Genomic DNA, 6,134 nt, shown 5'->3' on the forward strand with positions numbered 1-6,134 from the left:
CACACACACACACACATACACACACACACTACTGGGAACATAACCCAACTTTCCTCTTAGCGATGCCCTTTTAGGTACCCGGAGCAGCCCCAACCAGCTTCTTCCTTCTGAGCCCCGCAGGGCAAACTCTTGGCCAAACAAAGTAAGAAAGCAACTAAAATCTAAGAGCAGCTTCCTGGGGCCTTTGATCATCAGAATGGTTGAGGCCAGGTGACTCTGAACGTAGAAAGGCCTGCAGCCAAATGGATTCTGAGCCCCCCCCCCTTTTTTTTGGTCAGTTGTAGGGTCTGAGCTCTGGGCCTGGGCGCTGTCCCTCAACTCTTCAGCTCAAGGCTAGCGCTCTACCACTTGAGCCACGACACCACTTCCAGCTTTTTCTGCTTATGTGGTGTTGAGGAATGGAATCCAGGGCCTCATGCATGCAAGGCAAGCGCTCTACCACTAAGCCAACTTCCCAGCCCTCCCCCCCCACCCCCATTTTTCCTGGCTTGAAAGGAGAGTGTATGTGAGCTCCCCAGTCAGGGTGGCTGGAGAGAAAATGCTCCTCCCCCAGAGGGTGGCCAGGGTTCTGGAAAGAAAGCATGGGTAGGAGTGGAAGAGAGCCTCCTGCACCCCAGTCCACTAGGCCTGTTTGTGGGCCACACTAAGCTCTAAGTCCCTCATGACCTCCCAACCAGTAATACCAAGGCTGTTGGCCTAAACCTTTCATGGGTAAGACTTGGCATCACTCGGAACTTTCTAGAAACGGGTTCTTGTACCTTCCTGTGATTTACCAAACTCTACAAAGACAACCAAGTTTAGTGAGCTGGACTCCGTGTTGGAATCAGCCAGGACTCTGGGAAATAACCCCAGTGCTCACAACACTCCATGCCGATTACATCCGGGTCTGAGCAAAGCATTGACACATGAAAGCAGCCAGCCACCCCAGGGCGCAGCCTGCTCTGAGAATTGCTACACTCTTAGCCTATAGGCCCCAAATTGTGTGTGTGTGTGTGTGTGTGTGTGTGCGTGCACGCGCGTGTGCTGATCCTGGAGCTTGAACTCACAGCCTAGTCTTGTCCCTTAGCTTTTGCACTCAAGGCTAGTGCTCTACCACTTGAGCCACAGCTCTACTTCCAGCTTTTTGCTGGTTCATTGGAGATGAGAGTCTCAAGGATTTTCCCGCCCAGGCTGGCTTCAAACCTAGATCCTTAGATCTCAGCTTCTTGAGAAGCTTGGATTACAGGTGTAAGCCACTGATGCTGCTTGCCTACTGCTCCTATTTTATGATTAGGTATGGTAGTTCATCTCTTACTGCGTCTAGTTTGTAAATTAAACGTTATCATAGGTGTGTACATATAGGAAAACACATCCTATCTGTCAGGCTCAGGTATCCACTGCAGGCTTTGGATGGATTCCCGGTGGATTCAGGGGTGGGGCTACTGTAATGATCATGTATTCAACAACACTTATTATCTATGAACAGTTGGTCACTTTCTAGACATTATAATATCATTTGTATTCCCAGGGGGGATTCAAGATTTGAGGAATCCAACATCACAATGTAAAGAGGAAATTTTTACCACCGACAGCATTTCCTTTTTTTAAATTTTCTTTTTTGATTTACTACTGGGACTTGAACTCAAAGCCTCTCATTCAAAGTTCAGTTAAAACGAACATCTCTGGCTTCTTCAGCTGCAAACGAGGATCTATAGGCTTAGTGTTTAGGATAAAATTAGAGCAAAGTCCAAGACCTGTGCGGATTCATCCTTATTTAAAACCTTTGGAAGAGGAACAGTACCAAAACTCAGCTTTTTGGCTTACTCCTCCATCTAGTGGTAGAGCAAAATAATCCTGGGCTTATCTTAGAGAAAGAACCGAGGTAAGGTTAAACTGAGATGATTTCTGCTTCCTGAGTCTGGTAAAACCAGATGAATGGAGACTTTCTAAATTTTGGAACACACACACACATGAAAGAGAAGCCTGGAATCAGATCTATTCTTCACACTCCCAGAAATAACAGAGTGAAAAGAGGCAATATGCACAAACACACTTTTCCTGCAATCCGGTGTTAGAAGGGATCAATTCAGTGGTCACCAACATTCTGTGAATGTGGCTTGGTGGTAGAATGTTTGCTTAACAAGCATGAGGCCCTGGGTTCAATTCCTCAGTAACACATAAACAACAACAACAACAATTAGATTACTTCACCCATAATCCTAGCTTACTTAGAAGGCTGAGATGTTAGGGTCTCAATTCCCGGCAGACCTGAGCAGGAAAGCCCATGAAATTCTTATCTCTGATTAATCACTAAAGAAAAAAAAACAGAAGTGGAGCTGTGGCTCAAGTGGTGGAGCGCCAGCCTTGAGTGAAAAAGCTAAGAGGCAGTGCCCAAACCCTGAGTTCAAACCCTAGTGCCAGCACACACACACACACACACACACACACACACACACACACACACACTTTCTCTTTCTTGAGCAGGGGTGCTGGTTCTGGCGCTTGAACTTTTTCACTCAAGGCTAGTGCTCTACCACTTGATCCATAGCTCCACTTCTGGCTTTTTGGTGGTTAGTTGGAGACAGAGTCTCACAGACTTTCTTACCCAGGCTGGCTTCAAACCACAATCCTCAGATACTAACCTCCTGCCGGTGCCTGACCAGAAAACATTTCTTACCATCTTATTTTGGCCTCCATCTCCTCTCCCGCCACTTCCTCCATCTCCTGAGTGTTGCACTCCAAAGCACTTACCTGGTGTTTTTTATCCCCTCATTTATTTTCTTTGGTATTCACCTTTCACTATAGTGACCTCTCAATAAGGGTGGAATTTGTTGTCTGTTTTGCACTCTGCCATATCAGGGCAGAGCTGTGGGAGATCAGTATTATAGCTGCCTCCTGCATCTTCTACTTTCCTGCAATGCCCACTAGTGACTTCTTGGATACTTGTTCCCTGCTCTTAAAAATCAGGCCCCATGACCGGACCCAAAAAAAAAAAAAAATAAGGGTTGAGCTGTCGAAGCCTTTTTCTTGGTCCTGGATTCTCCCTCTTGTAAGCTTTATTGTTGCTCCCATTCCTGACTACAAGAAAGCAGCAAAAGCCCATGAATCTCCTAAGATTCAGGGAAGAGATGCCGTGGAACTGAACTGCAGGGAGGCAAATCCATGAACATCTTTGTTCCTCTCCCCTTCTGCGTCTCAGCCAGACCTTTGCTTTATTCGGGCCTCAGTCAAGCTGAAGTTTCACAAGTTTGAAAATACAGCAAATATAATCATCAGTGATCAGGAGCAAAAGTCATCAGATACCATCCACCATTGTCTGAGACACCCACCATAAACTAATTACAATCACTGGGCCAGGAATTTAGCTCAAAAGTTCTAGGCCTTCAGTCAGGGACAAGACTGGCCTATAATCCTAGGTACTCAAGAGACTGAGATCTGAGGATCTTGGTTTAAAGCCAATCCACGTGGGAAAGTCATTGAGGGGAAGATGGTCAGTCATGGGGCTTGAACTCAGGGCCTGGGTACTCTCCCTGAGCTTTTTCACTCAAGGCTAGCACTCTACCACTTTGAGCCACAGCATCATTTCTGGTTTTCTTATGGTTCATTGGAGATAAGAGTCTCATGGACTTTCCTGCCCAGGCTGGCTTTGAACCATGATCTTCAGATCTCAATCTCCTGAGTAGCTAGGATGACAGTGTGAGCCACCAGCAACCCAGCTTGTGAGACTCTTTTATCTCCAGCTAATCAGCAGAAGGTTGGAAGTGGAGCTGGGGCTCAAGTGGTAAAGTGCCATCCTTGAGCTTTCAAGGGACAGGGCCCAGGGCCTGAGTTCAAGCCCCAGTACCAACTCTCTTCCCTAAAGCAATTTACCAAAATTGAGCTTGCACCTCAGACTAAATTTAACAAAGCACACAGACCACATCCATGTTGGAAATGTTATTTTTTTTTTATTGCAAATTTGTGGTAAAAGAAAGAACTCGGAAGCTGATTGTCCTTGTAACTTGGGGAAGCAGAGTAATCTCCGGGTTGTAGCTGGGTAACCCCTCCCCTCCCCCACAAGGTCAGGGGGCCTTGACACACACTGATACCCGCCCCCTCCCCACAGACTCTGACTTGATGGGGGATGGGGGCTTCGGGGCATGAATAGCTTTTTAACCCCCACCCCATCGCACCCCCACCCCATCGCTCTGGATGGGGAGTTCCTAGAACAGCCCATAACATGGGGATGGCAAAATGGGGGGGCACACTGAGAAATTCAACTGAATCACCTGTTTACATCACCCCCTGGACCACCCTGCCCTCCCCCCACGCACCTCCTGCAGGCATCCGATATGCTGAGCCTCCCTCCATAGACCTCAGGGGAGAGAGAAGGGAAGGGGGCGTGGCGCTCTGATGTGGCTCATGCTGAATTGAGGAAACAGCCCTATGTCTATCTCTTTTTTGTCCTTGGAGTAGACAGAGATGACAAGATTTGGGCCAAGGAATGGTAAACCATACTGGATGACAGGGAGGGTCCATATATCACTTCTTCTGAATCCAAATTAGAAAAAAAAAAAAAAAAAGATCAAGTGATTAAGAATAAAAGAGCCCAGGAGCTGGCAGCTCACGCCTGTAATCCTAGCTAGTCAGGAGGCAGAGATCTAGAGGATCATAGTTCAAAGCCAGCCCAGGCAGAAGTGTCCGCAAGACTCCCATCTCCAAACTAACCAGCAAAAGAGCTCAAGCTAGTGCTATGGCTCAAATGGTAGAGTTCCAGCCTTGAGCAGAAAAAGCCAAGAGAGCGTGAGAAGCCCTGAGTTCAAGTCCCCCAGTACCTGCACAAAGACAAAACTAAATAAATAAAATATTCTGTACGTTACCAGCATATTTTATAGGAGTCAACAGTAAGAGCCAGTTCAATATTTCATTTTTAATTTGTCCTGAAATATAGAAAATGTTTTTATTTTCCTGAGTCCTTACAAACAGAATGACAAAATGGGATGGTTTTTATTGTTTCATTTTCACATAAAAAGGAAAAGCAGTGTTGTAAATATTTGTGTGCTCGCACAGTGCCCCGCCGTGAACCAACATCACAGGCCAAGTTTTCCATGACTTGTTAAATATGGTGTTTGACAGAACAGCCACACTCTACCAAGTTGCTCAGAGTGAACATTTTGACAGACATAGAAATGCAAATGCTGGGCGCTGAATGGTTCATGCCTGTGATCTTAGGGGAAACTTAGATCTGAAGATCACAGTTCAAAACCAGCCCGGTCAGGAAAGTCTATAAGACTCTTTATCTCAAATCACCAGCAAAATAGCAGTAGTAGAGCTATGACTCAAGTACTAGAGTGCCAGCCTTCAGCTGAAAAAGCCAAGCAAGAATGCAAGACCCTGAGTTCAAGCCCGAGTACCAGCACATAGTCTTTAAAAATGCAATATCCATTGGATTCATGGCCCATACAAAAAGTATGAATTTCTAGTTCATTAGTAATACTGAAAGATTTGCATCTTAACATTAATCAAAACACTAAGACATTAAAAGAAAAAAAAAAAAACAAGGCTGGGCACTGGTGGCTCATACCTGTAATCCTTCCTGTAATTTCAGCCTGAAGGCTGAGAAGTGAGGATCACGGTTCGAGGCCAGCTGGGGCAGGAAAGTCTGTGAGACTCTTCTCTCCAATGAACCACCAAAAAAGCCAGAAGTAGAGCTGTGGCTCAAGTGGTAGAGCACTAGCCTTGAGCAAAAAAGCTAAGGAACAGCGCCCAGGCCCTGAGTTCAAGCCCCAGTACCAACACACACACACACACACACATACACGCACACAATATGTATGTTCCCCCTTTTATGTAACTAGGATGCATTATCACACCTTTGACTTTGTTGGCAAAGCTTTTTATCAGGTATGGTGCTCTGGCATGATAAAACCAAGGCACAAGAACATAGTTACAGGGAGTATTTAGAAACCCCAGCACATTGCACCGATTTTGGAAGTATTTAGAGACATCATAAAGTCTGGAAAATTCTCCCATTCTGTTATAATAGAGGAATCACTGGTTGTACAATAAACTGATTGTGCAGCACGACTCCAATATTAAATATATGGCTATCATTATACAGGCTGTAGATAAATCAAAAATAGTTTTAAATATTAAAACCCAGTATATCTCTAGGT

Source organism: Dipodomys ordii, unplaced genomic scaffold (assembly GCF_000151885.1).
Source record: "Dipodomys ordii isolate 6190 unplaced genomic scaffold, Dord_2.0 Scaffold11, whole genome shotgun sequence".
NCBI lineage: Eukaryota > Metazoa > Chordata > Mammalia > Rodentia > Heteromyidae > Dipodomys > Dipodomys ordii.